Source organism: Coptis chinensis, chromosome 7 (assembly GCF_015680905.1).
Source record: "Coptis chinensis isolate HL-2020 chromosome 7, ASM1568090v1, whole genome shotgun sequence".
Classification (NCBI taxonomy): domain Eukaryota; kingdom Viridiplantae; phylum Streptophyta; class Magnoliopsida; order Ranunculales; family Ranunculaceae; genus Coptis; species Coptis chinensis.
In genome coordinates, this window is record NC_141462.1 from 32204317 (window position 1) to 32214131 (window position 9815).

General features: G+C 35.8%; 2 long non-coding RNA genes across 2 annotated transcripts; one reads left to right on the forward strand and one right to left on the reverse strand.

Annotated features, from left to right (window-relative positions):
- The first annotated feature begins 1187 nt into the window (after nucleotides 1-1187).
- Nucleotides 1188-3372, forward strand: LOC147487150 (uncharacterized). Its single transcript, XR_015203176.1, has 3 exons — nucleotides 1188-1397; nucleotides 2472-2624; nucleotides 2776-3372. It is a non-coding gene; the product is annotated as an uncharacterized LOC147487150 (long non-coding RNA).
- Nucleotides 3373-4226: 854 nt separating this feature from the next.
- Nucleotides 4227-8779, reverse strand: LOC147487151 (uncharacterized). The gene is made up of 3 exons (XR_015202696.1): nucleotides 8640-8779; nucleotides 5003-5068; nucleotides 4227-4495 (listed from the first exon to the last, which is right to left on the reverse strand). It is a non-coding gene; the product is annotated as an uncharacterized LOC147487151 (long non-coding RNA).
- Nucleotides 8780-9815: the final 1036 nt, after the last annotated feature.

Below are 9815 nucleotides of genomic sequence, written 5' to 3' on the forward strand. Positions count from 1 at the left end.
TTGTAGATATCACATCCCCAAACAATCGGCTCTTAGTTCATTGTGTAGGTAGGTAGGATTGCATATGTCATTTCTGTATGTCGACGTAGCTAGCCCTATATATCGAGCAGGTTCCATTTACCATACTTTTTATATCGTATTTTATACCACACCCCCTTACAAGATGAATTAAGTGTTAATAATTTGTGGATATGATCTACTAACTATAGATAACATCTCCACAAATATTCATCTCATTTGGAAATCTCTAACCTAATTAAAAGTTGTTGTAAATTTTGAATTTTTTTTAACAGTTCAGATTTTTCAATTTTGCAATCATCTTTTGACATAGTTAAACATTATCAAATGAGGTGAAATTTTATATAGGTGATATTTATGGATAGTTGAACACATCCACAAAAACTAGATTATAATTCATGTTGTAGGTAAAGTTGTGGGGTATGGTATAAAAAGTGTGGTAAACGGAATCTGCTCATAAATAATGACCTTAAATAAGTACCAAATCTAAAACAACCCACAACTTCACCTGCAAAATGATTTAAAACCTTATTTTGTGTGAATATGATCTACTAACCATAAAGAACATCTCTACAAAAATTCAACTTGTTGACAATTTTTAACATTGGCAAAAGATGATTGCAAAAACATTGGGGTTGAATTCATTTTCTAAGTGAAGTTTTATCTACGTACTTATTTTAAGTTAACTTAAGTAGTTACTCTTTTTAGAAAGACTGTATATATATGGGGAGGGATAGAGACACATTCTTATGCGCACATTATAGCCACATTTTTCACATACAAATGAATTAAGGTCTGGTTTTTTGTGGAGATGATCTCCCCACCATGAAGATCATTATCACAAAAAATTATAATATTTGGATATGTCTAACCATGTGAAAATTAGTGTTCTTTTTTGAGCTTTTTATCTAACTGTCCAAAATTTTTGTGAGTATGTTCTAAGGTTATATTTCTTTGAATTAGTTGAATTTTTGTGAGCATATTCTCCATGGTGGGGAGATCATCTCCACAAAAATTCATCTTTTAATTCAACTTTTAAGTCCACAATTTTGCTTGGATTAATTTACAATGTGGCTAGAATGTGGCTACAGTGAATGTGCCTCTACCCTTCCTATATATATATATATCGGTTAGGCTAGGATGACATATTTAGCATGACATACATAGAGTGACATAACACTGTTCACGTCCTAAAAGCCCAGCCCACGATCCAACAAAACACAAAACAGATTTTGTGTTCTTCTACCTTCGTCAAAAACACAGTTCAAACTTAGAACGCATAATTCAAACCAAACTCCACAATCTAAACTCCAAATTGATCACCCCACTCCGGCATCCCACTCCGACATCTCTATTCATCGCAAGCTTGCTTTTTTCAGGTTAGTTACTTCCCTAGGTGATTGTAGAGTTTTGATAATATATGTTGGTTCTGATTCTAAAGTTAAGCTTGTACATTGATGTTTTGATTATGTTATGAGTTTGTATAGCTGGAACGAAGTGCTGCTTCTTTTCCTAGTTACCTTAGGGCTGCAAGCAAGTCTTTTTGTGTGAAAAAGTAACAATTAACTAGTAGTGTGCAAGTAGGGATCGTAAGGAAAACTTTCGAACAAGACGAACACGCTTATTTTTTGTGGCTTGATCAGATTATGGTATCTTAATCTAGTTTCGATTCTAAACAAGAGCATCTTAATTCTGACTTATTCAGTTTTGGTAGTTTTCATTCTAGAAGCAAATTTGTATTGGCAAATTTATCGAAATAATTTTATTACTTTCTGTAGTATTTCTACATCCATGAATAAGGGCAAGTGTCCATTCTGTGGAAGCACCGTATTTCATAGAACTTCAAGAACCGAGTTGAATCCTGAACGGCGTTTCTTCATTTGCGCAAGAAATACATATCATTTACCGGTAGAACATAGATGTAGATATTTTATATGGGAGGATGAGATAAAGTATGGAAGCTGTTCGTCTGCCCCAGCTCTAACTCCATCCACAAATTCTTTTGCGGCATCTCGAACTGAAAGTGAAGTTTCCATTTGCGCAAGGAAGATAAAGACTGATTCATTTATTCACTGGATCGGCATGCTCATTTTGAGGTTGTTGTTGGTGTGTATGCTTTTAGTGGTTATCTGTATTATCAAATACCTAATTAAGGTGATATGGTGCTTTTGATGGTTTTGAAGAGGATGGTATAACTGCTCGGTTATCTGTTAAGAATATGTTATGAATTTGTTGAATCTGTTACCTGTTGAATTTTTTTCGGTTATCTATTATCTGTTGAATTTTTTCGGTTATCTGTTAAGAATATGTTATGAATCTATTATCTGTTGAATTTTTAGGTTATCTGTTGAATTTTTTCGGTTATCTGTTAAGAATATGTTATGAATCTGTTGAATCTGTTATCTGTTGAATTTTTTCGGTTATCTGTTATGAAACTCGACGTGGATTTGAAGTGTCTTAGAGAGAAAGTTTCTAGTAGGCTCGAGAATCTCGCATCGTCGTCGTCAACGTTTTCATCCGAGGTTGGCTTGAAAAGTGTTGTTGATCTTGTTGCTGAAGAGAGTAGTACAATCACTGAAGCTGGAATTATCATCAAAAGGAGCCAGGTGATTGTCATGTTTTGGTTCTTGTTGTTTTATTTCCATTTTGTTGTACTTGGTAATGGTTCCGTTGATGATTCCGGGGTTTTATTTCCATTTTGAATTGTGGGTTTTTTGGATCTGCTTCAAATAATAATCTTTGTTCAAAATGTTACAGAGATTTCTATTTGAAGCAATCCAAATCAGCAGCTGTTAGTGCTGCTGTTGATGTCGAGGAGGAGAATAACAAGGTTGAACCCATTGTTGTGGAAAGTGAAGGAACAACTTCAGAAGATCCAGGGAACCAACCGCCGGCGAATCGTTGTAACTTTTGTAGAAAGAGGGTTGGATTGACGGGGTTCAAGTGTCGTTGTGGAGAGACGTTTTGTTCGATTCATCGTTATTCGGATAAGCATAATTGTGCCTTTGATTGTAAGAGTGCAGGTCAAGATGCTATTGCAAAGGCGAATCCTATTGTGAAGGCAGATAAAATTGAGAAGATCTGATGGTGGTGGGGGTAGATGGATGGAATGAGGAATTGGGCAATCTCATTGTGGAGCATTTGTTTTTTATGCATGATAAAAGAAGGTGAAACCTTTGGTTATAAAACATTTCGAAATGATATCTTGTTTGGAAAATAAATTTGCTTGTGGTAGTATTATGATTATCTTTTTTTTTTCGCTTGCTTGCATGTGTATAGTCCAGTTCTATGTAATTTAAACCCAGTGATACTGGAGTGAAATCGTTGGTTATATTTCATTTTTATCCTTGTATATTTTTGTTTGTAGCATTTTTGCGGGTGGTTCGATCTTATGGATATCTTGCCTTATTTTGAATTGTTTGTTGTTTTGTGGTCGTTTATTAGTTCACGTGTATGGTACTTTGGATTATGTGAAAGGAGCCGAAATGTATGTACTTTAAAAACGCAGTAGAGGCAATTTGTTTACTAGTTGTATCACTATTTCTTAATCTATCTTAATGAATGAGCTTCCAGACAGAGATATTCCATATCTTGTGTAGTTAGGTTAGGAGAGGCTTGCTAGTTTCTTGTGTGGAGAGACAACATGATTTCATCACCAGTTAACTAATGGCAGTATCACTTTTATTGTGGTGAGACCCACTGGAATTTCTCATCTTCATTTATCTATGATAGTATCAATTTCATTGTACTATGATATGGATTATGGATGTTTACTAGATAGCTATAGCATACTTACATGGCCTATGGGTGTTTACTAGATTGATATTAGATTTCTTGTATCTTTTACCTTGTTGCTTTGCCGTGTATGTGCTGTTGTATGCCTTGCATGATCATCCTCCTTTCTTACATAGGTGGCCAGGTATATACAAATGGAGAATTAGAGAATATATCACTAATGAGTCATTATGAATTATCATCACTAATTCACTGCTTACACCATTATTTTCTGACATGAGTGAACAGGAAGGTGCTACAGAATCAGATGTTGGAGTCCTTACAAAATATACATACCAAACTTCTGACAATGCAGAAGAATTGTATTCTGACAATACAAAATACAAAATATACATACCAAATTTTGACAATACAAAATATACATACCAAATTTTCTGCATACCAATTCTGACAATACAAAATATACATACCAATTCTGACAATACAAAATATACATACCAAATTTTCTTTTACTTAATACTTTGAAGCATATACAGTGATAGAATTCTCCATTTCTAATTTGTCAACAAAGACATAGCATCTATTTGTTGCTTTGGTTCTATTACAGGCTGATCGAATAAATTGCTATAAAATCTTCGAATTCTCATTCTCGAAATTTTATTCCCAGCAACATCTGACGTCTCCACATTATTGTTTGAATGGCTTCCTCGCTTTCTCTTTGATATCCAAACCGCCATTTCAGCTGCAAATGGAAAAATGAGTACACAACAACAACAACCAGTAACTACAAGAAGCATGAGATTAATTGCTTCCTCTAATCACTTCTAGACTTCAACTTACACATCTTGCATTCACAAAAGGAGAATTATCATCAAAATGCATTTCAGCATTTCCAAATGGTGCCTAAACAGGCTATGGTATTAATTTCACATCCACACCAAAATTATCAGCTTTTTAATCCAAATCTTCATTGCCCATTCTTATGCATTAAAAAAAACTACAAAACTCATACAAACCATAAATCTAAATACCCGTCTTCAACAAGTATCTAATATATCTATTTGTTTAGAACACAGAAATGCTCCTCCATATGTGAGAGTATATATCAACTAACAATACAATTTATACTAGTAAGTAGAAAGACTCCACTAGGATCGACTAAATCTACTTAGCTTCAAACATAGATTTGAAACCGCATAGTCTAAATATCATTATGTCTAGTTAGATCTCCTACTAGCCAAGAACGTACCTTTTCCAGATACTCTGGCTTCAACTTCCATAGTTATGAAGATTTAAAGCCACCATAGATCTTACACTGCAAGTACATAACCTTTGTCAGATCGCCTGATTAAAGACAAATCAATACAGCGAAATATCAAAATTCAAAATTGCATATTAAAAACATCATAGTTCACGCTATTTCTATTTGTTCTAAGAACCACGTCAGAAGGAAAATATAAAATGCATCAAGGAAAATATAAAATGCATAAGCCTCAGGATCTCATATGTCCGAAGGCCATCCCGTTATGGATATTTATACAACAAAATGAAAAAAAATATGCCTCTAATACTTCCATACTTCTAAGAATACATCAAGAAAGTCATACAATAGTGGAAAGTATTGACAACACAAAAAATACTTACATTTCACAGATTACTTGTTATTTTTCTCTGGACAATTTCTCGAGTCATGCTTAGCAATCTTTCTACAGGATTTACACATTCTTCCTGGATTGTTTAGGGCTATCTCCCTGGGAGATTGAAATCTCTCCTCGTTCTTCTTCCCCCTCCCTTTTGTTTGAGAAATGTTGGGATTCAAAATCAATATCTGAAATAAAGATTTGAAAATCAAAATAAAAAAAAACTATTTATATCAAATTAAACATTAAAATCAAATAACATTAAACATTAAAATCAAATAACCTGTGAGGTATTAACCGAAGGAATTGAAGGCTCTGCAACTGAAGGAATTGAAGGCTCTGCAACTGGAGGAATTGAAGGCTCTGCAACTGGAGGCTCTTCATTATATGCATCTCCTTCGCAAGAAGTTTCATTAAACTTTGAAACTCCAATAGCCATTTCTCCAATCTTTTCTATAAAATATGAATAACCCTCAACAGTATGCGATGCAATGTAAGCCAATTGAGAAGCAACCTTGATACAATGAGCCACTCTCAAAGGTTCATGGTTTTCATGGCCGACCACTAATCCAGTATCAAACTCCGCTCTATACGTGTTTGCCTTTTGCATCCACCGCTTCAAAAGAAAATGCCTTGGAATCTCTTCAATCTCATAACGCATAAAAACCTTTAACATATGACCACAAAGCAACCCCATAAATTGAAAGTACTTGCATTCGATAGCCTCCTAAAGTTCCTCTATCGAAACTCACTCTCCAAACAGACTTCTTCAGCGGGTCTCTCCATTTCACCATGTAGCTTCCAGTTCCATACCTGTCAATCTGTTCCCCATCAATTTTGTACTCCATCTTTGCCTTCTGGTATTGCTCCTTAAATTTATTGAATACTCTAATCGTATAGACATTCGCAGCATGCATAAGGAGGAAAGCATCTTCAGCCACAATTCGTGAACTATGCTCGGTGCGGTAATCAGAATCTCTTTCATTCCTAGCAATCGAAGCCAGAGACTTCTCATTACCATGTACAAACTCCATCAGTGTAGTTCTCGAATTGACAAATTGGTCATAATGAGAGTTCATCGATTCACTTCTCCCAGTCGTATGCATACCAGCAAAAAAGGTGTCACTGAGATAACAAGGAACCCATTTCTCCCGAATATTATATATTTCTGTCAACCAACGATTTTCAGACAACTCGTTCTTCTCTATGATTGTACACCATCTTCTTTCAAAATCAGCAATCATATACGAGAAAGAAATAGTATTCTTCAGGTCAGTTACCAATGTCTCAATTTTAGTAAAGCGATGCTTCTCTTGGAATTTCTGCATAACATGCCAAAGAAAGACGAACGATGACGAAGTATTAGGGAAACACTTTAGCAATGGCTGCAGTCATCGCTCTATCCACGGTCGATTGATAATTGCAGTTGGCGCACGACCACCCATGGCTGCAAGCCAAGCCTTAAACAGCCATATGAATGTATGTTCTGTCTTATCAAGCAACAACGTCAACCAAACTGAACCGACTGCAAATGATGGTTGACTCGGTAAAAAGGGGCAAAAGGCATAGAGTATGCATTAAATGACGATATGTGGTATCAAAAGAGACAACATCCCCAAAGTATTCATACTGGACTCGAGACCTCCCATCAACCCAGAAAAAGTTTAGTGCAGTCCCATTTTGATCTAGATCAATGGCGTAGTAGAATTGGGGATCCTCTGCATAAAATAGTTTAGCACGGCTGTTGCATCACCTTCTTTAGGCATCTTTCTCGACAAACCATAATGATGGTTCCAACAATCCTTCTTTGTAAACCCAACTTCCTCCCCATGAAAAGCAGATGCCACTTTCCCAACAGGTAAATTGTTATCACTGAAAATCTCAGTCAAGCTCTTTGCTGCTTCAGGCATAGTTTTGTTAATTTTCATACAAATTCTCTTCATTTGGAGTCACGAACTATGGCTATGTTCATTATGAGCAATGCCGACATCGTGATATCTCTTCATGTAGTCTTTTTCTTAACACGCATTTTAGCTTCAAGAACCGCACCGGATAGTCGATGTATTTCTTAATCTCATGAATCTCTCTTGTTAGGGGCACCTTCACGCGCGCAAAACAAATAAACAATTAGTAACCACATTCACATCAGTTCCCTTCTTCTCCGTCCGTCCGAACACGAGTCTCAAATCCCTCTTGTTGACCATACTCTCTGTAGTAAGTCTTTGCCTCGTCAATACTTCTAAAAGCCATACCTACATACGGAGCAACTAATATCGGCGTGCTTTGAACAGGAGATTTAGTAGACGAAGAACCAACTACATCTTCTTCGATTTCTATCAGATTCATATCGGTGTCGCAATGAACACCAGCCATTATATCAAGACTATATAATACCTGCATGGTAAATTCAACATCAGACTAGCATGACAAGGGAGACTAAAACAATATATAAACCAATTAAACAGACGAATGAAAGAGAGGAAGAATATCAGTTTATTGAGTTTTGAGAGCTCATGCTTGATTCATGCTTCTTTACCTTGTCATTCGTCTGCTAAGTATGTCATTGGTTTAGTATGTCACGCTAAGTATGACACGCTAAGTATGACACATTTTTTGAGAGGTAAATTGATAAACTGATATTCTAGCCTAAACTGATATCCAAATTGATAAACCTTCGTATATCCCTTATATCAGGTTAGTTTGAAATGGATATCCCTTATATCATGTTAGTTTACTGGATACCAAACCCCAACGAACATTTTAATATTTGACTGAATACTCACGCCATACACACAAAAAGTACGTTTACTGGATCCCATCCATTCCACCAAGTCAGTAAGTCACCAACCAATGTATACACCTGCTATATATTCAATCCCATAATTCCAGCTAATACGATCTCATAAAATACTCGGGCACAATGAATAAGTCAGAATTAAGATGCTCTTGTTTAGAATCGAAACTAGATTAAGATACCATAATCTGATCAAGCCACAAAAAATAAGCGTGTTCGTCTTGTTCGAAAGTTTTCCTTACGATCCCTACTTGCACACTACTAGTTAATTGTTACTTTTTCACACAAAAAGACTTGCTTGCAGCCCTAAGGTAACCAGGAAAAGAAGCAGCACTTCGTTCCAGCTATACAAACTCATAACATAATCAAAACATCAATGTACAAGCTTAACTTTAGAATCAGAACCAACATATATTATCAAAACTCTACAATCACCTAGGGAAGTAACTAACCTGAAAAAAGCAAGCTTGCGATGAATAGAGATGTCGGAGTGGGATGCCGGAGTGGGGTGATCAATTTGGAGTTTAGATTGTGGAGTTTGGTTTGAATTATGCGTTCTAAGTTTGAACTGTGTTTTTGACGAAGGTAGAAGAACACAAAATCTGTTTTTGTTTGTTTTGTTGATCGATGGTGGGCTTTTAGGGCGTGAACGGTGTTATGTCACTCTATGTATGTCATGCTAAATATGTCATCCTAGCCTAACCGTATATATATATATCAGTAGGGGGATTAAGAAAAAATAGGAGAAAAAAACTGGCGAACAACTTAAAAAGTCTCCAATTGAAAATGGAAAGTGTATTAGCAAAACCCACTAAGGGGTCGTTTGTTTTTTTGAGCCTCTGAATGCTGAATGCTAAATGACCCACTCTCTAAATGGTGAATGTTGATTGTTGAACTCTGAAAAACATGTTTGTTTTCTGTCAGAATGACCTGGCTTTGAATGCTGAATATAAATAATTTGGACAATTTTACCCCTGTTATCAATTTTGAACACAAACTTATTGATGTATAAACTTCCCTCCAAATAATTTTCAACATGATTCACCTTAGGCCCATGAGCTTGTGATCATGATCAAATAGATGTGATGGGTTTGTTTTCTTGTTTTACTTTTACTTTGATTATCTAAAATGAGGAAAACAAATGGGCTTTTATAAGTTTGTTGTAACAGAATACCAAACAACACATTTACTTTTGTCTAGACTTGGTACCACCACATCAAATCTTTTAAAAGTAGTTGGGTAATACACATCGTCTTCAACCTATTCCCAATCAGTTTCGATAACTCGCTCCTTCAATTTTTTTTTCCAACCTATTCTTCTCTTCAATCTCTCCCTCTTCTCTCCATCGGCTATCAGAGAAGTTCTCTCTCTTATCTCTCTCACTCTCGAGCTCTCGACAATGATTTGAAAATGAAAATATTGGATGGGTTTTCCTGGATCGCAGTTTTGGAGGCTAGAGCATGAAGATGAGCAATTAAACAAAGGGTAAGAGTGGTACTCGTCACTTTCAGCCACTTCAATTCAGCATTCAGGAGCAACTTTAGCGCGGAACGCTGAAGTCCAATTTAGTCGCTGAACGCTTAAACCATTTAGAAAAACAAACAACAATTTGTGTTACTGAATGCTGA